At 36.0% G+C, this 26,232-nt stretch overlaps 1 protein-coding gene across 1 annotated transcript in view; it reads left to right on the plus strand.

The window, feature by feature from the left end:
• The window catches only part of PTPRD (protein tyrosine phosphatase receptor type D), a gene marked incomplete at its 5' end in the record, with an annotated part of 277,673 nt that overhangs the window by 24,309 nt on the left and 227,132 nt on the right, over positions 1-26,232 (plus strand). The window lies entirely within an intron of this gene.

The raw sequence follows: 26,232 nt of genomic DNA on the forward strand, positions 1-26,232 counted from the left end.
GCATTAGAGAAAACACTTTCTTTTTCTTCCAAAAAATGAATATTTTGCTCTTGAAATGTAGAAAATTGGTGGTATCTTGATAATTTGAGGTTTTGATGCAGTCCATGACATTGGAAGTTTGCAGAGTGTATTACTAGTTCAATGCCTCTCTCATGTTCGGTATACTTTTCTGTAGTTTTTTCAAATAATAAAATGTTTGGGGCATAGAATCTCGTATTTTGCTATCACTTTCCTCTACGCCACTGTTAAAAAAAATTATCTGTAATAGAAAACTAGTGTACGAGGTTAGTAAATGAGCTGAGTCTCTTCAGACTTGAGCAGTGAAGGCTGAGAGGGGATCTCATCCATGTTTATAAATATCTCAAGGGTGGGTGTGAAGAGGATGGGACCAGATTCCTTTCAGTGGTGCGCAATGACAGGATGAGGGGCAAGGGCACAGACTGTAGCATAGGAGATTCCATCTGAATATGAGGAAAAACTTCTTTACCTTGAGGGTGACAGAGCACTGGAACAGGCTGTCCAGAGAGGTTGTGGAGTCTCCTTCTCTTGAGACATTCAAAAGTCATTTGGACACATTCTTGTGCAATCTCCTCTAGGTGAACCTGCTTTAACAGGTGTGTTGGACTAGATGATCTCCCAAGGTCCCTTCCAACCCCAACCATTCTGTGATTCTGTGATTGTCCTATCATTCCATGCCCTTGTAAAAAGCCCCTCTCCGACTTTCTTGTAGGCCCCCTTTAGGTAGTAGAAGGCTGCTATAAGATTTCCCTGGAGCCTTCTCAGATTTTTTGGAGATGGAATTGCAAAAGGAAGGCTATAGGATATTAATATGGCAGTGGTGAGCAGTATCCTGTAGAATGGTAAAATTTGCCTATTAAACATTTGAATAAAACTTTTATATACTGCTAGACCATTCAGTGACCATTTCGATAACTCATACTATTTCTAATTTATATCCTGCACTTATTCTTCTCAGTTCATAGCAGAACTGTCATTTTAAGCTTGTAGATACAGCCAGTGAGACATTAAATGAGTGAGACGAAAATAGGAAAAAAAAAAACAAAAGAAAAAATTAAAAAAGGCATTTCTGGGTTTTCTCTGTGACGTTACATCTGCACAGAAAACTTAATCAGTAATGTTGAAGGATTAATTAAACAGCAAGTGGCAGCCATCCACCCAGAAGCTTGTCTGCCTTTGAAAAAGTTTTAACTTAGGTGTTGGTAGCTCTTTGTTAGAGTGCCTTGTTTCCCTGATGTTATGTCTTTCCACTGGCCCCTTCCCTTTGAATCATTTTCACACATTTGTTCTGCTGATTCAGATGTACTAAATCCCAGGTGAATGTTTGTATGGTTCTAGCTGAAAGGTGACCAGAATGGTCCTAAGGAATGAATAGCTACTTGTGGCAGTAAACAGATCATTGTTTTGAAAATGGCAAATAGGTAAATTGGTTTCCTTTGAGTTTTAGCCTTAGCTTATAACCACTTGGGCTACGCCTTATGCTTATAACTGCGCTTATCATTTGAATGAACAATCTTCTTCCCTTGTGTTTACCCACTAGCCCCTTTGTTTTCCTTTCCAAGTACTTATCAACACCAGACAGCCATTGTTTTTATAGGCTGGCTTTATTTCCTGAAATATGGAATCTCTTTTTCTTACACTGGTACACCCTATCTGAACCTTTTCCATTTGGAATTCACTTTTCTTGTACATGGATAACTGAAATCTGTGTGAGCTTAAACATGTAATATTGTCAAAGCCTAAATTTTTATATCATTAGCATTAGTTCTTCCCCACCTTTACAAGAAAAGCATATTCTTATTCTTTCCAGAAACTTATTTGCCTTTGTAACAGCTACATTTCATTGACTTTTTATATTAATTCCATGATTAATTAATATATATATGTATTTTGCTGCTGGATATAATAACCATACTTTGCAGTAGGCTTTAAGCACTTTACCTTTTACTTTTTACAGCTGAGACCTGTTTTTATTCCTGTTGTTCCAGCACTGTCAATCCGATTCCTTTAACGTTACATGTGGATCCTCCTATGTGTGATGGCAACGCCTTCCACCCTAATGGAAGGCAATGCCTTTTAGCTTTGTATTATCATTATCACGTGTGATTAGCTAATCATGTTTTTTGCAGCAAAATGAATAATTACAGTTCTTTAAATCCCAAAGCTGTTCCTACAGGAATAATGTTATAAATTCCATGTAGCTTTATAGTGGTTGTTTTTCAGCTCAGCTCAAGATAATCCCAGTTTGTTTTGAATTTAACCAGGAATGTCCCATTTCATGCATGCTTTGCTGAAGAATACAGACTTCTGGTATCTCAATGCTAATAGAATAGTTGCATCCTTTTCCCTGTGTCTAAAACAATTAAAGTATTTTATCAAAGAAAGATAATAGATTCATTTAGCATAGCCCAATTCTGATCAATCTCCATTGTAATTTATCCTGTTTGCATTTTTCTTTGTGTCTTTGTCTATTATGTATTTCAAAGCTCAGCAGTAGTTGGCTGTGTTTCTATGTATACATACAGCATGTAAACAGCATGATAATGACATGAAGTATTCTTTTTTCTTTGGATTGACAGTTATATTGAGTAAAATTTTTAATTGGTATTCAAGTTCTGCTGGCAATGTTGTGATAATGGGTTTTATTATAGTGTAGATAATCAGGCATTCTTGCTGCCATTTGAAAAGGATATAGTGTAGGAATATTTTTACCTTTTTTTATTTACTTACTTTTGTTAAATATTTTTCTGACACCAGATGTTTCAAACTAAGGCTTTTGGTCAGTAGGGAATTTATGGTATGGAGTTAAAGAATGTGTTTTAAGTTCTTAACATGTAATATCCAGCTGAATAGAATCTGTTTCCTAAATTAATATCTGAGGGGTCATGCTGAATTCAGTGGGATTAAAATGTGCTTCATGAAATGTCTTTTTAAATGCATCACAGAATTATGCCTGTATCTGATACAACAGCTGGAATCCTGTGAATGATCTCTAGAATTTATTAATGCTTGTCTAGTGCGTTTAAAGATTAGTGTAGCCTCTTCATTCTTTATAATAGCATACACACGCACTCTGAAGAGATTTTAATGTCTCATTTCAGTCATGACTAGGAAAAAAGTGCCAGCATTGTGGATAACAACACTGTTCAGAATATTGAATATTTATATATAAAAAGGAGAGGATGGAATTAACTATTTGTTTTTTATCTGGATTTTAATTTTGTGTAAAGTAAACTAGCTTAAAGTCTCAGTCAATTGTATTGTTATGCTTGAGGATGGTGGGTTAACCTTGGCTGGCTGCCAGGTGCCCACCTAGCTACTCCGTCACTCCCCTTTTTTAGCAGGTTAGCGGGAGAGAATAGGATGAAAAAGCTTGTGGTTCGAGACAAGGGCAGAGAGATCACTCACCAATTACCACCACAAGGAAACAGGATTTACTGGGGAAATATTAATTTAATTTATTGCCAATTAGTAATAGAGTAGGGTGGTGAGAAACAAAGACAAAAGTAAAGCCATACTCCCCCACCCCTCCCTCGTCCCAGGCTCAACTTTGTCTCTTGACTCTTCTACCTCCTCCCCTCTGAGTGGTGCAGGGAGTGATGTGGAATGAGGTTTGCACTCAGTTCACAATGCTTCAACTCTGCCACTCCTTCCTGCTTGCACTTTTCTCCTTCTCTAGCATGGTTCCCCATGGAATACAGTCTTTCATGAACTGCTCCAGCATGGGCCTTTTCCGTGGGATACAGTCCTTTGGGAACAGACTGCTTCAGCTTGGGTGCCCCACAGGCCTCAGTTTCTGTCAGAAAACGTGCTTCTATGTGGGCTTCTCTCCCTAAGCTGCAGATCCTGCCAGGAACTTGCTTCTGCATGGGCTTACTATGGGCTGCAGCTTCTCCCAGGGCACATCCACCTGCCACATCATGCAGACCTCTTTGGGCTGCAGTGTGGGTATCTGCTCCATTGTGGTCCTCCACAGGATACATAGTGACAACCTGTCTCACCATGGTCTTCTCCGCAGGCTACAAGGGAACCTGCTCCAGTTCCTGGAACACCACAAACCCCCCTCATTCTTCGCTGACCTTGGTGTCTGCAGGCCTGTTTCTTTCACATTTTCTCACTCCTGTCTTACAGCTACTGTGCAGTGTTTTTTACTGTTTCTGAAATACATTATCACAGAGACTCTGCCAGCATCACTGATGAGTTCATCAGCGTCCTGCAGTGGGTCTGTTGGAGGTGGTAGCACCTTGCTCTGTCTGACATTGAGGGCAGCCTCTGATTTTCTCTCAGAAGCTACCCCTGCAGTCCCACCCGTAGCAAATATCTGTTGATGTAAGCCCAATACAATGTCATCTTCTACCTTAGTTTTCATAATATCATTGAAATATTTATAATAAACCGAGTATGAAGATTCTAAGTAGAAAAAAACCCCCACATTTGGTCAGGTCTTGGAACAAAAGTAAGAGAGATTTCTTTCATGTTCTTTTTTAAGAATGCACTTTCTAAATGTTGCTGTCTTACACACACTCGATTTGCAGCACTGAACATTTTTCTAAGATTTTAGAAACAGTGGCTGTTATCCGTTAACATCAAATGTAGTTTCAGTGTTGCAGTATCATGTCTGTGACTGAAGCTCCCATACTGCATGCCCATCTACTCTGGAGCATGAAAAGAAAGTGCTTCAGAAGATTTAAGTAACCCGGCAAAGTGTTGGCTGGCTTTTTGGATCATATGAAAGATAGCTCTTACCAGAACAGTCCCCATTAAAGTGGTACCCAGTAATAAGTGCAAGTTCTAGTTTTCCTTTGTGCTGCATCTCAAAAAACTTTTTCGCACTTGTTCTTCACAATTTTTAGAAAGTGTTCTGAGAAGAATTTTGTTGGTTACTTTTTTAGTTTTCATAGCACAGTCATCCTTAAAAGCCTAAAAATGTCACTACTCAAATTAGCATTTGAAGCTTATGTCAAACATAAGTAGACCAGCTGATCCTTTTTGATTCTAAAACATTTGTTGGGTGACCACAAGCCATACAGGGCTTGAAATGGCAACAAAAATTGTGGAATTTCAAAGAAGTTAAAAAACTTGAGCTGACATTTTGAGAGCTAACTGATGATATCACTATAAAATTTCAGTTTACAGACACTTTGTAGATGCTTTGTCTAAACCCTGAAAATGTCTTGGATTATGATGAAGTGATGAACATATCTTTTTAATTTCCTTTGATTTTTTTTTTTTTTTTTTTCATTTTCAAAGAATCATGGAATTGTAGATTCATAGGATGGTTTGGGTTAGAAGAGACCTTTAAGGATCATCTAGTCCACCCACTGTCTGTGGGCAGGGATGTCTTTCATGAGATCAGGTTGTTCAAATTCCTGTCCAACCTATGCTTGAACACTTCCAATCATGGGGCATCCACAACTTTTCTAGGCAGCCTTTTCTGGTGCCTCACAACTGTCACAGTGAAGAAGTTCTTCCTTAAATCTAAGCTGAATCTACTGTCTTTGAGTTTAAAGCCCTTGTCCTTTGTCTTGTCACTACAGGTCTTGGCAAAAAATCTCTCTCCATCTTTCTTAGAAGCCCCCTTTCAGTACTGGAATGCTACAAAAAGGTCCTGCTGGAGCCTAATCTTCTACAGGCTGAACAACCCTAACGCTATCAGCTTTTCTTCGTAGGAGAAGTGTTCCAGCCTTCTAAGCATTACCATGGTTCTCCTTTGGACCAACTCTAAGAGGTCTAGGCTGCAAATGCACATTGCTGGCTCAAATCCAACTTCTTGTCCACCAGTAAGCTTGAGTGCTTCTCTGCAGTGTATATTGATACTGTTAATTGCTCCAGCCCAGGTGCAGGACCTTGCACTTGGCCTTGTTGAACCTCATGGGCTTCACCTGGGTCCACTTCTCAAACCTGTCCTGGTCCCTCTGGATGACATCCCTTCCCTCAAGCATATCACTTCCCTAAAGCTTATAAACTACACCACTCAGTTTGATCTCATCTGCAGACTTGCACTCTATCCCACTACCTGTGTCATCAATAAAGATGTAGTACTGGTCGCAGCACAGAACCTTGAGGGACACCACTTGTTACTGAGTTCCATTTGGTGTTATATCTTTGGACGCAGCCAGCCAGCCAGTTCCTCATCCATCTAGTAGTCCATCTGTCAAACCCATCTGTCTCCAATTTTGAGACAAGAATGTTTTGTGGGACTATCTCAAAGGCCTTACAGAAGTAGGTAGATGTGAGTTGTTCTCCCTTTGTCCACTAATGTAGTTACTCCATTGTAGAAGGCTACCAAATCAGCCTGGCAGCATTGTAGCTTGGTGAAGCCTGTTGACTGTCTCAAATCACGTCCCTGCCTTCTGTATCTTTTCATATATTTTCTACGAGAATATTTTCCATGGTCTTACTGGGCATGGAGGTGAGTCTGACTGGTCAGTAGTTCCCAGGATACTCTTTTTTACTGTATTTTATAAAGGGCATGATGTTTCATTTTTTCCAGTCACTGTGGGCTTAACCTGACTTCCACAACTTCTCAAATATAATGTAGACTGGCTTGGCAACTGTATCAGCCAGTTCCCTCATTATTTCTAATGTAAGCTTTTTTTGTGTATTCTGTCTCTTAGTATTCAGGCCTGTTGCAAACCTGGGAATAATGAAATTCAGTTTTTACAACCAGCCTTAATTTTCCTTGTGAAACAATACACATTATTTGTTTTTTTCAAATTAAAGATTTAAAAATTTCCTCATGAAATTCTTCATTTTTTCAAAAACCTCACAAGAAAAGGACATGTTCGGTCACAGCTTCCTTACATGTTCTTCATTGCACTCAATTTATTTTGTTTCAGGAAACAATATTATTTCTTAACTCCTGTATATCATAAACTCATTTTTCTGTGATTTACAATTTCTTTCATTCTAAACTGACATTAATGTGTAAGTATATGTTTTGGTATCTGTATATGTATTTAGTAGTTTCTGTTTCCACTGAAGTGGATATTCCTCTTTATAAAGCATAGCAACTCTTTAGTATTTTATAATCACAAAGAAAAAAACAAATGGTTGAGGCCAAAAAGATGTGAGGGAAGTCCAGAAGGAGGTCTTTGACAAGTTTTTGTCTCTGTTGAAAAGCTGGAGCCACCTGTAGTTCAAAGAAAGACAAGTATTGCAGCTCTGTCTTTTTCTCTCCCTCTTGTCTTTTTGTATAGGGGGCTTTTTTTTGTGTGTGTATGTATGTGGTTTTTTAAAACCAAACCAAACCAAAACCAAATCAAAACCCTTTTGTTACTTTCTCATTACTGCATGAGCTTAGTGTTAATACTAATAGATGTTCTGGGGATGTAGTCAGATTAGTATTTGCAAAGTGTGTTTGTGTGTTTCACTGGACATTTTTTTGTACTTACTTTAGGAGATGTAATCACAAAAAACCCCATCAGTATTTCATACAGTCTAAGATTTCTTCTCACATTTAATATCCATTTCCTTAATATGAAAAATGATCTGGAAATAATTTGCATTAGTTGACAGAATGTTATGACTTATCTATAGTTACTTGCATTTCGGTCTTCAAATTCAAGACTAAGATGTTTTTACCTTTTATGTGTTGTAGGAAGCACGGCAATCTCTTCAAGCAGTAGTCTTAATTTTGTATTAAAACAATATATCTTCGTGACTTCCTCTTCTGATTTATTCCTTCTAAGGAGACAGTTAAAGATGACCTTCAAAAAATGTTTAATCTTAAGGTTTTTGTCTTGTGTGTTCTCCAGAGTTTTTGTAATACATAATAGGGATTTAGTTATTTGGGGAGAAGGGATGCTGAAAGCATTTTTGTATGGATTTTGTTAACAAGGTATGTCAATTATTTTTGAGAAGGAAAGATCTGGAAAGCACTTTGTGTCAGGTTATTTGAAATATTTAATTATAATAATTCTCATCCCACTTCATTTAAACATATTTTAAAATTATTTAAAACTCAAAATCTTTACCATTCTTCTCTAAAAATCTAAACCAAAGGGAAAGCTATTATTCTTGTAAATGTTGTGGAATATTTGGGCAAATTGATTTTTATTTTTTTAAATGGGTTTTTGGAAATCTGCTCCTTTTGCATGTATTTGTGTGTGTGCTGAATAAAATTTTGCATTTAGCGCTTACAGAAATGTGCAGAGCTTAAACCAGTCTCTGATTACTATAAAAGAGACATAATGCCAGCTTCTGGGTCCTACTTCATTACTACTAGGTGTCCATAGAAAGATTCCTAGATTAGAAGTTTAATTATTACTTAATGTCTAACTCCTAGTTCTTGACAAGAAATTAGAAGAAGATATTAAACAAAATATCACAACAAACAGCTCCACATTTACATTGTCCAAGAAAAAATTCCTGTTTCCTTACTCTGATATTTGTAATTTCACTGTAGTATTTGGTTACCACTCAGTCTTTTCATGTAAAATTTGTCATGCAACCCTTGTTATCTGTTCTTTGTACATCATAAAAAAACCCAAAACAAAACAAAGAAGACATTCAGAGATGCTTTGTATTTGTAAGGCTCATTTACACAAATTATGAAGTTTTTGACCTGATTATTTTGTGGAGAACTTCTTTCTATTCATTTAGCTTCAGAGCCTTTCTTTTAGTCTTTGTCAAGGAGTGAATAGGAGGTTGCAGGTTATCAGGCTTGTGAAAAGTTTTTTTTTTTTTTAATGTATGCATTCTTTTTAATGTATACATTCTCTGTTTCCATATATGTTTTCGTTACAAGAATCTACCACCTTCTACTCATGCCATGTATTTGTATGTCTTTCTTTTATCTTTACTGCTCTAGAGATGTTTTTGCCTTTTGCATTTCAGGTATAGGTATAACTTTCAAGTGCTCAGGCTGGTATCTTGCAAAGTGCTGCAGAGATTGTTTTGAAATATTGGAAATAAAGGTAACCAAGTATAATAATCAAAGTTGTGAGGAGGTATTACTCTTAAAGCTTTACTTAGAATACAGAAAGTTCTATTTTTTTCTGATTCAGCAACATGTGCTTCTGGTGTTAAAAAGTTGGTATTTATGGCAGTCTTAGCATATGCACATTAATTGTCCACAGTACAGAAAAAATTCTCTGAATGAAAACTCTCATTCTGAATAGTTTGAATGGAGTTATCTTTCATAAGGTCTCTTTAGCTTAACTACAATTCCTAACCCTTAGATCAAAACAGTGTAAATATCAAGTATGGTTTAAAATGTGGGCTTATGATTAAAATGTTTCATGTCTATCCTGTAGGACAGAGTTTCGTTTTAGATTTTTTTCCCCTCTGTTGTTCTTTACCTGATTCTTTGGCAAAATTCTAGGAAGGCATATTTTCACATGTCATATTCCTTGTAGAGGAAGGAAAAGTTGTAGCTAGCTCCAAATAATTTTGTTTCTGTTCCTACGATTTTTGGATAATTTACAAAATTATCTTCCTGGCTCTTGGAAGTGAACAAGTATGAATTGTGATTCAGTGATTGGGGAAGTTTTATCAATTTATTAGTCATCTTGGAAACAATAGAAGCTAGACTGTGTACTGACAGTATTTCTGCACTAGGAATTTAAAAGAAAATTAACTTGACTGTTTTATATGAATGCTTAAGTACAAGTTAGCCCCTCTGTCACATTTGAAAGATGTGAAGTGTTCCTTAGCAGTTGCTTTTGCAATATTCTCTTCCGGTTATTGTGACAGATTTCTACTGTAAGCAGAGAGATGACTGGCTAAATATTTATGTCTGATGTCCAGCTCCTTTGATCATACTCTTTATAAATTAAACTAAACTACTGTTCTGAAGATGGTTTTTGGGAACATTCTGAATTTCATTTGCAATAAAATTGCTCAACAGTGTGGCAATGAGTTTATGTGTTTCCATGATGAGAGAGAAACATTTTATGACTGATAAAACTGTAGCAATGTTTTAGAGTCTCAGCCTAATTGTAAATATACTTAGTTCAGCTGAAATGGGCCACTCATGTACTTCTGTCAGTGTTTATTATATCCCACAAGGAGAGGGGCGACAGACTTGAAGTTCGAATTGTATTACTATTTGCACAGTTCTCATGTTTCTACTCAACATGTTTGGCTACAATAAGTCATTTTCTTCCACAACTGATGTCTCACATACTTGAAGAAAGATCATAGCATTTAATGGAAATCGATCTGTATATGAAGTCGATGAAGGGGCACTTCTTCTGACTCTATGCATTCATCACCGTCAAACGCCAGCGTGTGAGAGGAATCTTACAATGGCTACAGGTCAGCTAGCACCCAGTGCCTTAAGTACTGCCCAGATGCTTGAGGTCCCAAATGGCTTTTGTCCAGGTTCTTACATTTCAAAGCACTTGCTCATAAAGTTTCTTAGTCCTTCTAAACTAATACTATCATCATTTTTCTCTGAACAGCTACCAAGGAGAGCGTTGTATCCAGTTGTGTTGTTTTTTCTCCCCAAAGAATCACACCTCTCTATCAAAGTTACTTCTATTGTTACACTGACTGCTTAACTCCCGTTGCGTCACTGATGTGAAAGGTTGTGTCTTTTGGTGGGTTGTAAGAAAGGTCCATACTTGCAGTTATTGTTTGCTAGGAAATTCTAGGTAAAGCGTTGGGCAATGAGGGCAGGTACTTCTCTCATGAGGAAGAGTCATATAACTGTACGTGATCCAGCACAGAGAAACTGCCGGTATCTGCCATACTTTCAAGACGCCATATACCTGGGAAAATTACTGTAGTTCTAGCAGAATGGTCATTAGTAACAAGATATCATCTGCATCTGTACACTGTGTGTGAATAATGTAGCTTCTCATGCAGAAATCTTTATAATAATTAATTAAGGATCAGTCAAATTCTCCATTTTTCATACTGAATTGAGATCTGAGAGGAGCCATCAGGAAAAGCTGTTGGATTTTTTTTCTTTTTTCTGGGCATTACAGGCTGGATTAGGAACTGAAGTCTTTCAGAGACATTCTTTTTCTTAGAGATGATGAAGTTGGGAAATGCAAGGTGAAGGGCTTAAGGTCTGAAGGAGACAACTTCAAATATTTGCTATTTCTAGGATCGGAATGTGCTGCTTGGTAGTTTTTTGAACTCGAATGATAGGAGATAAAGGCAATCAGGTTGTCCACTTGTTTCCCAACAGAGCCCATAAATGAATCACAGGACTGAGCAACACTGTGTTGGGCCAACAGTCTCTGTGTTGCTAACACTAAGAGTGCCTTAAAAATAGATAAGTGTGTGGAATTCCATAGCAAATACAGGGTGACTTTTTATGGGATGGCTTACCAAAATGGCATAAAGATAGCACTTCATCTGGGTCCCGCAATGAGAGTGTGTATATGTTTGAATTATATTTAAAATTATATTTGAATCATGTTAAAAAAACCCCAACATCCTCAAAACAGCTGTCATGTGGTATTTAAAAAGTGATTGCTATGTAAACTATATTTTTGAAGGGAACATGAATCTTTGTTATTCTTTTGATAAAACTGTGAGTAAATATATAAACTTAACATGGTTTATCACTGTATCAGTTACATTATGTGTTAGTCGAAAGTTGATGTGAGAATGTAGATAATTAAAAGCCTGTTTCCTGTTGTTAGGAAAAGCTGAGCAATTTTTTCAAAGAGAAATCTCATTGGTTTGCGTTATTTTACATTTTTACTGGTTATGGTGTTATATTTGCAAGTGATAATGAGGACAAAGTCATATAAAATGAAAATTCTGACCAGAATAATAACATCTTACTATAAGCATTAAGATATTTTGCTGATAAAATGCTAATCACATGTATATATGAAGAGAGTTGTGCTAATTATTTGAACACAGGGTTCAGTTGTCTTCCATAAATAGCCTTGTTGTTAGCTACATAGCAAGGAAAACTTGTAGCAGTATGAGAGTTAAAAAAAAAAATGAATTCACTAGGAATTAAATTCACTTTTTTAGTTACCATACATACTTACTCATATATTTCTGTCAGATCATGTACTTTTTGCCACCTTCTTTAAGTGGGCATGGTTTTCTGAGTTGCTTTATTGAGAAGAACTGTATTGAAGGTGTTGATTTTTGTATGTTCCTTGTATCCATACGAGAGAAGGAAAAAAAGAGGGGTAAAGATAGCTTGTAGACATTTTTAACTGCGTGTAGCTTTGCATCTAAAGCTTGAAGAACTTGTGGGAAGAGGCCTATTTAGTCTTTTTTTTTTTTTTTTTTTTTTAATAAGCAGCCTGATAAGGACACACAGAAGTTAAGGAAATAAAGCATTATTTATTTGACATTTTACCACAGAAACCATTTTAGCTAAGTGTGTAAACTGTCACTGATGACCACTGTATGTTTAAGAGTGCAGTTATTTTTAACAGATATCTTATATCTTTCAAAAAGTTACATCTAGAGTATATGGATTTACGTAACGTTTTTCATATCGGAATTTAAGACAAAGATTTCACAAGGATTTGTACTGTGTTATTAAACTCTATTTAATTCATAATTACTGTTGTACCTGAATTTTGAACAGTCTATGATATTCTTAACAGAATCATAGCTAAATCATACCAACTGTGGACAGTGATTAATGCAGTGAGCAAGAAAAGCACAGCATGCATGAAAGGAGAGCACACCAAGGACAAAGGCAGGCACAATGATGATTGTAATGAAGCTGGATTCCCATGAGGGGTAGCATCATAATGTTACTTTTTCTTTCTTTTTTTTTTTTTTTTAAATTTCTTTTTCCAATTTGCTATTGGTCATGGCTATTTATTTTCAAGATTATGTTTATTTATTTTCAGGTGGGTCAACCAGCTTATTTGAAAACACAGTACATTTCCTAGCAGGCAAAGGTTTAGATGTAACAGTAGCTTCCTACTTTAAAAGCGATGCGTATATTGTATTTACTGACATACGTTATTTCATACATTGTACTGCTTCTGCTGGGCTTAGAAACTCTTCATTAAAATAACAAATTTTTATCATATAATTTATTGTTTTGAATTCTGATGGGATGTTGAGTTTGTCCCATACTTACTTGATCCTGAATATTTTAAAATAAAACACAAATCAAATAAGTGTTGTGTCCAGAAAAACGTTAAGGCTTGATCACAGCAGTGGTGAAAGTTCATTGCTTCAGTAATAAAATGCTGTTATCAGGCAGCAATAAAATACTGTTATCATGAATCAGCAGGAGTTAACATGTTCACAGCAGATGTGTTATTCTGTGTAAAATAATGACAGTCTGTATTTTATATATAGAAATTACAGCTGTGGATACTCACAGCAGAAGTGTACAGTGTCAAGAAGTCACTGAGTGTTTCTGTTTGAATGATCATCCTCACTCTGCCTTTATTGTAGGGGATTTTATTATAAATTGTTGTCTCTTCTACCCATTGGGAGAAAATGTGAAAAAAACCCCACACATACCCAAAAATACCAAACCAAAACAAACCCCCAAAAACCCAGACAAACACAAAACCAACCAACCAAACCAATATCAAAAACAAGAAAACCCACTAGTGGTAGGAATGTGTTGAATCAGGATTTCCTACAGAAAATAAATTATGCAGATACTCACTGCATCTAAATCAAGCTTGAATTTCTTACTACGTTTTATCGTAAATCAAATTTACTTGCTACTAGTGATGAGATTCACTGTTGAATACTGTGCTGGAGTCTTTAGAAACCCTTCAAATTACACACAGTTGTACCCACTATGAGAAAACCTGCACAGCTGCAAACAGCAGTTATAAGCTGGAACATGCTTAATCTTTATTGTTTTGTTTGGCTAAAAAATTGATAATACATGGACATACAATTTTATTGCCACAGTACTCACACCAAATCTTATCTTCTGAAAGGAAATTGTTTCTATTTTCCTTTCAACTCATGTGAGCTTACATCAAACTTAACGCAGTAATTTTTGTTTAAGACCATTAAGCACTAATGTTCTATTCCTGAAGCCTACCAGCATAGAAAATTAATTTTGCCTGCATGTTCTTTATCACATCATGACCACTGCTATTGTTGTACTATGGTGTTAATAATTCTTGTGACTGAAATGCGGTGTTTCAAACTTAAGTTATTTCAGTGCATCAGGAAGATTTTCTGCAAAAATTGGGGTTTGCTACATGTTAGTCCATCACCTGTGGTTGTAGAGGTGTCACAAATGGCTAATAAGGATAGCTGGTTTCTTCACGGAATTTCATTAAGAGGCAAACTAAAATGATCCACTGACTTTATACAGGTAACTGTCGGTAGCTTTGAGACATTTGCGATGTTCATTTCCTGCTTATGCGGCTGGATTTGAATTTGTCATCTAGAGAAAGGACACACTGTCATTTTCTATGCGTACCAGTGGTTGTCTAGATCTGTGGGACAGATTAGTATTTCTCTGTTTTGTAATGCAAATACATGTTTATGGGAGTGTCTATGTGTACATTGTAAACTGAACCTAAATTTCAAATCTTTGTAACTGTATTTCACTTTGAAAGTTGCCACATCTGTGTGTGTGTGTGTGTGTGTGTTGTGTGTGTGGTGTTTTTTGGTTGTTGTTGTTGTGGGGGCTTTTGTTGTTGTTGTTGTTTTTTCCCCATTAGATACTGATATATTTCCTAAGTGCAAAACTGTGCACAATGGCCAACAACTGGAAAAAATGATATTGTATTGTATCTGTTTCATCTAGGCTCTTACACATTTTCAGTGAGAATTATTTTAGTTTATTAGTAGGTGGTAGTAGCAGTGGACTTGGTATTCAGGGACGATGGTGAATTCAAAACACAACTAAAGTTGAACAGCTTTGAATCCCTCTATAATAGAAACATTCCACTACTTAAAATTTGGTTTGTAATAGATCTGAACTGTAGAAATAAAATTGGAAATGAAGCAAGAAACAACACAGTAGTGTACATTTTGAACTGAGCTTTGTTGTTCTTTAAGTGGCTAGTATTTTCTCATACCTGTATGTGCTGCCATTGTAAAGGGGCCCAAGAGAGCCAAACCTTTTATGTGTTTTGACAGACTAAGTGCTATTATAAATGAGCTGTTAATGGATTTATTCTAATTCTAATTGGATATTAAGAAATATTGTTTCTAAATCATAGATAGCTTTTGGCTTATAGGCTTATTACAGGTTTGGTTTCACAAGTAGAGGAGTGGAATAGAGTTTAGTGTCCCAACACTACTTGTGGGATCTACATTTTTATGAATTTCTGCAAAGCTTTTCATCACTATTTTGAAACACAGAGGCTTGGCTTTGAAGCGCACAGCAGACTGTCATTCTCTTGTGAAGCCATGAGCTCTGCAGCTCTGAGTGAATGCAGATGGCAACCAACACAGGGCATAATGTAAGCCAGAGCTTTGTGTCTTAAGTATCATGTTTAATGAGTAATTTTCAGCCCTCCTGATAGTCATTGTGATTTTGTACAGAATTTATATAAGTAGATGAAGTATATTTTACTTAATTCCTAAGGCTAGATTTCAGTGGTGTTGCTGTTGTTGAATAGCATTGTACTTAGAGTGCTGCACTGCAATTGTGGACCTGTGTGAAGAAAAAGGTACTGATTTGACTGAACTAGGGCTTTCAGAGCCTATACCCTTATGAATACTTGCATTTCTAATGTTTTCTGTCAAAAATATGTACTTTGCATGACTCTGGCTTTTTTTTTTTTTTTCAGTAGGTACTGGGAAACATTAAAAATTCTGGATAGTGCCATGTAGTATTCATGTTTCATATTCATATTTCATATACGAGCTGCTGCTTGTGTTGAAAAAAAAAACCACAACACCTTAGATATCAGTGCTTTATTGATTTGTGAATGTTGCTCATATGAACACTTGTTCAACCAGGTATTCTTGTTAAGATACAATTCAACAGGTACTGACAGAAAACAATTAATGTGCCAGCCATATTAAATAGGGCTAGAGTTTTCTTAATTAATTGTTACTGCTCATAAGAGGAATGGTTTCGGTCTCTTCATTTGGTGTTAATTTGATGGGAGGCAATGTGGAAAATAAATGTATTGGACTTTCTGTGGGTTATTTTAGAAGTTATTATGTTTAAAAAAAAAAAAAAAAGTAGATTATTACTGGTTTAGAGCTTTTAAAACCTAAATATTATTAAAATCAAGGAAACAGATTGGTGCATGTAAGGCTTTCTAAACTATTTTTCACGCTTTATGAAAATTATTTTCTTGTATTTCTTAAAAAATAGTAATTAATTTATAGGCTTTTAACGAATTAACTTGTTTGGAACAGGAGGAATATGCGAACCTGCAGATGTTTGTTTGGTTGTTTTTTTTTTTAAATTTAACTTGCCTAATATATTCTAATATATTAATTTCTACATAACAAATGCAAACAGTATAAACTGTGATCTGTTAAATTTCTGTGGTAGTCACGGAAATTGCATTTGAATTCTTCATTTAAGGATGTAGAAGCTCTTTGCATTTGGATAAGCTTTGAAATAATAAGTAAGTAAGTAAATAAATGTTTTCTACTGGTAACAGAGCCCATAGTATAACACAATACTGCACCTGAGGAGCAATATTTTCATTAGCATTTTCTTAGATTTTTTTTTTTTTTGTAAATTTGATTTATAAAGTCATTGAAATTTGTGATAAGTTTTTGTCTTATAAATACATTTCTCGAGCCTTTAATAAGTTCAACCTTGTAAATGTAATACTTTGCAGATAGGATTTTCTAGACAGCATTATATACGGAAACCAAACCCAAACCAAACAAAAAACCAAAATACAAAAACCAAAACCAAACAACTTTGTGAAGATTTCTGCGTTTGCATTTACTGGAAAGTACAGGAATCAAAAGTATTTTTTCCATATATGCATGCTTGGTAATAAAATTACACTGACTGTTACAGTCTGCCAGGCGTCAGACCTTTTTGTTGCCCAGGCTCTTTTCTGTAAGCATTTTGCATCTTCCCTATGGAAGCTGTACAGTGAATTAATCACGAAATTGCAGAAAGTGAAAGCTTACAAAGCTGTTGGGAGACACCAGTGCTATCGAATATAGAGACACTGGGCACGGTGTTAAGCAGACAGTAGAAATCGGTCACTAACTGACCACATATTTGTCACATTTGGGGGCCTTTTCGAAATATGTAAAATCTTCACAAACAATGTTAATTTTTGCCATTAGAATTTAACTGCAGCTTAAATAAATACAGCAGCCATCTGATACGTTACAGGCCCTGAAGGAGGTGAGTGATAGTCATATGTAAATGCTAAAATAACCACTTCTTGGATCCTTCAAATGTTAAAATTTGTGGAAAAAGTTGAAGTTTTGAAGCATGCCAGTCTGTCTGGGTTCAATATTATCCTGACAAGTCTACAAAAGTGCAAATTCAAGTTTTAAGTCTATTGCCTTTGAAACCAATGACATTTATCATTATGCAGTTTAGCTTGCTTCTCCCTCTTTCACAATTCCAGAAAGTAAATGTTTTATGAAATGCTACAATATATTAAAATAATATTGTATAATATATATAAAGAAGTGAACTAAAGTCTCAACTGCTTTAAGCTTTGATTTTGAGTTTTAATTTAGTGGCTGTGCTGGGATGTTTATTGTATTGGCGAGCAGAATTTGGAATAATTCAAACCCTCAAAATTATATTGACAGGGTGACTGATATGTACAATGTAAAGATGGAGAGTATGTGAGAGAAATTTTGGAGCAGATAAGAAAACTTATTGAAAGCACATCTACCAATATTTTTGGTTTTGGTATGAGACTGATCTTTTTGGTTGTTTTAACAGCTGGTTATGTTGTCGTATTTCCTGAACTGAAACAAGACACTAAAGCCCTGTTACGCTGAATGGGCCAAATGGAAAATAAAGAGTAGTTCTACACTACAAAATGAGATTGAAGTCAAGTCTCCTAGTTCAGGGAATATTTTGGGTTGGTGGTTAGGGCTTGAATACATACAGTGTATTTACTGTAAACTCTTAATTTCTCACTCATCTGGAATGTGCTTTTTTCTGAGTAAGTGTGATCAGTGGTTGCCTTTTTGATATAATTTCTTTAATGCCTGTGAGTCAGCTTCACAGAGTTTCTTCTGAGACGAGCTGATGAACATTCTCTTGTGATATCCCTGGTGATTCCAAACCTGGCATGCAGAGATAGTGACTTCTTACGCATTTTTATTCTGGAGACCTTTTAACAGGTTTGCATAAATCTGCATTGCTGGATATTCAAAAAGATAAGAAGAAATTTAGTTTTCAATAGTTATCCACAAAGATATTTCAAAATCTTCCCTTCAGTTATATTTTGCTCTGCTAAAAACTTAACAATTGTTAGAAAATTAGTAGACTTGATTTTAACACCATTCATGCTGACTAAAACTCTCTCATATTTTCCATGTATTGTGTTAAGTCTGGCTGTAGCCAGCTGTCATGCCTTATCTTAGAGTAAACATTTTATAGGGGGGGAGATTAATATAGTAAACATTCTTGGAAGAAGATTATCTTCTCTGTTTTTGTTGGATATAGCAGAGTCAGGTCCTATTTTAGGACGGTGCTAAATGTTCTATAAATACTAAATAATGCTGATAAATGGTTATTATGTGACAATTGCAAAGTATAGTTTCTTAGAAATATGGTGAAAGGGTAGTATAAGACTGAATGAAAATTTCTGTAATGTTTCCTTCTTATAATTCTCTTTTGAACTCCATTATCATTATTATTCTATTCTAATTGGTTGTTATATTCTTAATAATGGGCTAGTGAATCAAGGTCCTTAGAGTTATTCCTTCCCTAAGAAGTTTTATTTCATACGCATATGAGTGTGTAAATGTAGTTGGATCTTCAAATAAGTTTGCTTTGGAAAAGTGCCTCATGCTATACTGTATTTTCTTTGTGTTGAATTTGAGATTTAGTGCAATCATATAGTCTTTTTGAAATGCAGTTTTACCTCAATATGGAGCTTTCTTTGGTTCTTCAGGTAGAATTCACTGGAAAGAGTACAAGATTTGATTATCTAAGTGTGTTGCTCATTGCAACATTGCACCCAACTATCAGGTCTAATTCTTGTTTAATTTCAACTGCTGCATTAAGCAAATCCTGAATGCACTTGAAAAGCAGTTCAGGACTACCTGAATGTAAGGCTAGAATTTGGCCCTCCAAGCTGGAAAAATAATGTGGCATATGAAAATGCTGTAAAACAAATGTACTTCTTAATTTCAGAACTTACAAGTCTTTTATTAGATCAGAGGATCACTGTACAGAGAAACTCTCATTTTCATGGAATGATTTACAGATCTTCTGTAAATATCACTTTTGTAAAGGAATAATTCTTCCTTTTCATTTTATGACTGGGATTCTATGACAGAAGGAAAACCATAGAGCTTTGTGAAAAGAAACAGTGTTAATTCCACTTTAATTACAGTCATTCTTCCCTCCTACCCCTTTAGTTTGTATGATTATTATGGGTTTATTTCTATGGTGTCTTGCCTTAGCATTTTCTCTCTTGACTGTATTGCTACTTACAATTCCAAAGCTGAGCTTTCAGTTTACTCTGAATCATTTAAAAATAACATACAATTCATCTGCTGTTTGAATCTGTAATTGGAGCTTTCCCTATGCTTGTAACTGGGCCTCTTTTGTGCACTCTCATGAGTGAAAATAATAATCTTATTCTTTTGAGACATCTTGTTAATCTTAGGTTTTTCCTTTTCCATGATCAGAAATGTGAATATTGTCTTTCATTTTATAACTCACAATATACAAACATCAGTTGCATTGTGTGAAAAGAGGTGATGTTGACGTCCATATCAGAAAATACACCATTTGTTTTGTTTGTTCTGCTGTTCTACATTCATGAAAATAAACCACTAATATAAAATGCACTGACAGTATATGCTAATAGTGATAAATGCATTGGTATGCATTCGGGGCTGGGGGGAAGATACTTAAAAACACCAAAGTGATTGTGAAGCCATAATTAGAAGAAAATAGTAGTTCTGCTATGTATAGTATTTAACAACCTTTATTTTAGTAAAACACTTTGAATTAACAAACACACTTGTAAATTTTTTTGACAGTAATAACTGCAGTGTCTCTTATAATTAACAAACATACTAACAAGTCTATTGCGTGTTAGTGACAAAATTACAGTAACTTATTTGTTTGGACTTTGTAGCCTAAAGGAAAAAGTAACTGTTAATTAAAAAATATTTCAGACACAGATTCTCCTCTATAATTGTTTAACCAGTTATTAGCCTTCCTTAGCTGGAATTTTTCTTGATTTCTACCAAGATTACTGGGAGGAGAATCAGACCCTCAGACCTGAGGGAGACTGATTGTATCAGTCAATAAAGAGAAAAACTAAGACCCTCCCAAGGTGGCCTGGATATTTATGAGCATCTTGAAACACAGAAGCATGAGGAAGTGTGACAAAATTTTACACTCAATACATGTGGAGATTTCTTATGTAAGGACTTATATATAGATACTTGGCATCACTTCACAGGGAAAATTTTCACTACAGGCTGTGAGAATTTCTACTTCAGTGTAAATTTTTTATGCTGCAGGATTAAACATACGCTTACTGGCTTTATAAAAACATGATGATACATTTCCCTTTATTGCCAAAAGGAGCTCTGCCCTCTCTCCTGTATCTTAGCGTCTGAAAAAGCTGAACTCAATAAACAGTGTTGATATTGGATTTTTTATACCTCTTTGTTCTTCTGATAATTGTTTCATTGTGAATATAGTTCTAGAAATTAGTTATAAATAAGAGTAATTAAGACTAATTAAGCAACTAAGACCAATTAAATAAGTAGCAAGATTAGGATAAATAGATAATTTTTTTCTACTTGCTGAAATGCACATATTTCTGGACTACAAGAAATACTGTGTACTGTGATTTAGCCCTGCTGGCAACTAGAACCACATGCCACTTGCTCACCCTTCCCCCTGCCCCAGTGTGATGGAAAGGAGAATCAAGAAACAAAAGGCAAAACTCATGGGTTGAATTAAAAACAGTTTAATGTAACAGCAAAAAGGAAAAATGATAAGCAATAGCAATAGTAACCATGAAAGAGAATACAAAGTGAGGGATACAGAGGAATCCCTCACCAACTTGGAGGAATGATGTCCAGGCTTCTCCCAACAAGCAATCCCTGCAGCAGCAATCTCAAGTGCTGGACCGCAGCTCATGATTGGACACACTTTTGTCAAACCTCCTGTACTGAAGCAGTGGAGACTCAAACCACACCATGTGCCCAAACCAACCACATCACCCTGCAGGTCCCAGAGAACAAAGAGCCCCTCACCACATGATGCCCCAACAGTGAGTGCCTCCAAGCAGTGAGAGTTCCTCTCCCACTGGCTCCCCCACTTTATACTGAGCATGACCTCATATGGTATGGAATATCCCTTTGGCTAGTTCGGGTCGGCCATCCTGGTTGTAACCTGCCTCAGCTTCCTGTGAAAATTAACCCTGTCTCAGCTGACACAGCACTTTCCAGTCCTTATTCCATACCATTTATGTCATGGTCAAGTCTTACACTTACCAATACATTCCAATTAATTACTACTACTTCTTTCCCTATTTTTATATATATACACACATAGATATTATTCCGTTAGTCCATGGCATCATCTTATCTCTCTCAGATGTTCATTGAGTTCATTTAGTCCATGATTTTGAGTTCTACCTGTTGTAACAGTCTCTCAGGGCAAGGAACGTAGTACGTGGTGTTGAGTTGTTGCACAGCTGGCTGCTGCATCTGAAACTCGTAGCTGGTGTATCTGGTATGGTTGTGTCCATGGTTGGCAGGTTATAGATGTTGACCTCAAGGAAGTTACTGGACATCAGTTGTTGAAGCCAACTCTGATTCTATCACTGCTGCTCTTTGTTCAGTTTTATTGAAGTTAATTTTTCATTACTCTGAGAGGTACTTACTTAATACTGTTAGTATGTCATGTGCTATTTGTAGCAATTACCAGTAACAGTTAACATCATATAGTTCATATCATGGAGTGTTATCATCTGGATTCAAATTCCCTTGAGGTACACATCGGACTTTTCCATCCTTCAATATTACCCACCAATTTCACCCAGGTCTTTGGGCAAAAGAAACCCCATGGATGAGTTTGACTTTGCCTGAGGCAAGAATAACCCAGACTGTCCTCCTTAATGTATTTTTTCTTGTGCACTACAGGGCTGGGTAGGGCCAGCTCCAATGGTAGATCCCCTAGTTTTAACTGACCAGATGACCTTTGCTGAATGTGAATCCCAGTTTCTGAAGGTTCCACGACCCATTGCTCTTAGTGTAGTTTTTAGCAGTTCGTTGTACCATTTGATTTTCCCTGAGGCTGGTGCATGATAAGGGATGTGGTACACCCATTCAGTGCCATGCTCTTTGGCCCAGGTGTCTATGAGGTTCTTTCAGATTATAGCTATTCATTCAGTCTCAGTGTGGTCATGGCTAATTTCGTGCATAATGAAGTAAGCATGCAAACTTCTGTTATTGTTGGAAGCTGTGTAAGTAATACCTGATCACAGTGTTGTAAATGTGTGCTGCTTGCTCCTTAAACTAAATCTAAAAATAATGGGCCCAATCTTCAATTTCTGTAAATTTGAGCAGTGTTGCTGAAATTACTGAGTTTTGAACACCTTACAAGAGTGAAGGAATTAACCAGCTCATTTAAAAAAGTAACTTACCTGTACATAGGATCCCTGTTTTCTTGTTTTTGAGAGAGGACAAATATTTTACAAAATTAGTGGCATATCAAATGTATACAACATAATATCAAGTGATGGCAGAAGTGATTTTCTATCAAATTGGAACAAAATTATTTACAAAACAGTGCAGTCTTCAAAGATCGCCTAACAGGAATGATCTTTTACAAGAATTTAGTTGCATCAGAAATCTAGTTGCATGTCTAGTAAAGTTGTATAGGAATATGTCAGTTCATGTGCTGTATCTTGCAAAACCTTGATTTCATGAGCATAATTGTAGAAATCTGTAGGAAGTTCTATAGGTGTTTGTCCTAAAAAGCAGTACTAGTATGGGAGTCATTCACAGTCATAGAAAATCTAGTAATATGGGCAAAAAGCTGTCCCCACTTAGGAACACCACCGATTTCTCTGACACCAGGATTTCACCTGTTGTGGTCTACAGCAAAATTTAATATCCACAGTGTTGTAATAATTGAACAGTGCCACTCTTAGAAAAACAGTTAAAAAGAGAAAGACAAATCCATAGCATGTTTAATAATCCTCATGAAATTTTCAGGGTTGCATTTCTTTCATTGTTCTACATGTCAAGTTTCTGTATCAGTCACTTAAGCACTCAGTTCTGTTGTGTTCTTTTTACACATTCATCTGATCTTGAGAGAAAGATAGCTACTCCTATAAGTAAATGTCTGGACATTGGAGGTAGCTATGAATTTTTTATCCATTCTTCATTGTTCATTCATATGAAACTGTGCACACTTGCATGACTTTCATTGCCTTTATATTTCTTTTAGAAAAGAGGTTAATTTAGTCAGTACTGAAAGGTCACAGTGAAGCAGTATGTGGGGAAGAGCATTAATACTTTCAAATAACAATGATGCAGACAATTGGCTCTGGCTCCACAGTGCAAGATCCAGTATTTATTCTGTTTGCAGTATTTGGCAATTAAAATTACTTGGTCATAGCCATCCCACCTTTTAACAGTGTAATGCTTCAGTTGTTGGACTAATTTCATGTGCCTTTGCTGTGGTAAAGAGGAATCACCTGTAAACCAGATAAGAAAGAAATGGACGGCATGGTGGAAACATTCACTAGAACATGATCAGAAAGCTTAAGAAATAAGTACTGACTTCCATCAGAAAGGACTTAGATTCTCAGGTCTGGGAGAACAAGGGAGGCTCAAGACGGGAATAGGATAAAGAATTCAGTTCCACATAGTATAAAGAGAAAACATGCTGGTAGATTGTGAAAGAAATTTGACGTTCAAGAGCTACTAGAAATTTGAACTTGGAGGTTACAGATATGGAGAGATTTACGCACATACACAAAATCTCATTTAGTTAGTGACAAGGCAAAAAAAAATCTTTGTAATGGATTGCAGGATCAAGGGAGATCAGTGTGTGTAATGCAGTATGGATTGGTATGTTGGTGGTTTTTTTTTTTTTTTTTGGTGAGAAATTATAAGGGAGGTGAAAAGTTTGGTGTGTCGATGCGTTTGTCAGTTCTGAAGCTGTTATTCTTAATTGTGACATGTATAGCTGTGCTCGAGCTTACCTTAACCATTAGGTGGACAGGGTAGCCTGATTGCCTGTTTGAGTCCCATTCTCCCTGCAAGGTCCATATAGTTACTTTGGTAACTTGAGTTACTTTGGTTACTCGAGAGGTCTGTGGCTAACTGTTAACTGTGCTGCCTACCTAGATTAAAACTGACTAGAACATTTGTATGTGACTGTAATCACAGGAGTGACTGCAAGAGTGAGTAAGCTCAAAGGTGAGGGATTGACACAATTTGAAGTATTGGGATTTTTATTTTTTTTTATGTGCTATAAATGCACATGTAGGTTAGCATTTAGAAGCAAAAACATTTTTTAGTTTGCAGTTTTGTTTCCTGTGGTAAGTCATACAGTCAGGCATTATTAGGTTTGTTTTTGGTTGGTTTTTTTTTTTTGTATGACTGGTCTTTTTCACCTTTATTCTCAAAGCATAATAATCTCTTCGAAGTAATAGGAGTTCTTAATTATGGAAAGTGAAGTGTTTCTTTTTAAAATTAAACTACCTCAGATTTTGGTGTTCCTTATATTTCTTTCTTCTGATTTTATAACATAATTTACGAGCAAACTGATCCTGTGTGCACTGTATTCATACCTTCCTTCTTAGTATCTGTGTATACCTGCATATAGCTCTTTGTCTATAGGAAAGGACAGTTGTGAAAGTCCTCCTGCTCATTTCCTAGTAGCAGGGGACAAAAGCAGAGAAACCAGTTCACCAAATAAGTTTTCAGAACTTTCAAAGTAATAGGAAATCACCGGATTAGTTCATGATGTTTTTAGCTTCTGAAATGAAGTTGAATATCTCAGGTTGGAGTTCCTTGACCAATACAGGCTCCTGCATTGGGAAGAGTGAGAACTATACTTCTTTTAACTCTGCCCAGCAGATGTATGCCTGTGTGCCTGAGTAGAGCTAATTAAATAAGCACAGAAAAAGACCTGTCATATCTCCCGATGTTACTCTACAGTCTGATACAAATATGTCAAAATGTACATATGAACAGACCATATTACTGTCTGTTGAGAAGGGAGAAAGCACACAAAAAATTGAAACCTTGTGTTCTTCATCCTTAACTGTGTTGGTGGGTTAAGGCCAAACAAATGAAAAGAATACATCCAGTGTGCCAATGGGCTTTTCTTTGCTGATTTCCATCTCTGTCAGTAATAATGTTATATTGATTCTTCTCCTCACTTTCCTTTTTTCTTTGGTACACTATATTGCATTATATTGTATTATTACAGTGAAAGGCACTGATGAATGAAAAAAAAAAACTTCAAAGACTTTTTTTTTCTGGAGTTTTCTGAAAGCTGTCTTCTTTGAGAAGGACATTTGGTATTAGAAGTGAAAGCATCAAAGTATAACTTCTAAATATTTATTGCTAACTCTAATTAGTTTTTTTTCCGGTTGTGTCTGCCAGCTTTTGACACAGTGATATGCAAAATTATTGAACCTCCAGAAGCTACTTCTCTAAAGGCGTTCAGTAAAGGAACAATATACATAGTAGTTGATTCTTGTGATTTATGGACAGTATAGTAATTCATTCAAGAGGTTTTGTTATTATTCTATGTGGTGCATTGCATATGAAGGAACACAAGTAAATTTCAAGTTTCCAGACAGCCCTAGGGAGCAAGCAACCTTTATGCGTAGTAAAGCCAAAGCTTTAAAACATTTTACATTTTTAATAAATTTATGTGGCTGACTGGGTATATGTTCATATATAAAGATCTTATTTTTACTTAAATTTTTACTTAAACAGACCTGGAGCTCCTCTTGGTTTGGGTTATCCTTTTGCATTCTTTGACCACCAAGTTCTGCTTCTCTTTTGATATTCAAATCTTTTTTAGATGAAATGAGCCTTGTTTTCAGTGTGTTTCTTATTCCTGTCTTTCCACAGCCCAGTTCCTATCCCGTTTGGATATTTGAGTCCAACTATTGAGTGGTTTTTTGTGATGTGCTATATTCTTTGCATCTCCAGGATCAGTAG

This window comes from Nesoenas mayeri, assembly GCF_963082525.1.
Source record: "Nesoenas mayeri genome assembly, chromosome: Z".
NCBI lineage: Eukaryota > Metazoa > Chordata > Aves > Columbiformes > Columbidae > Nesoenas > Nesoenas mayeri.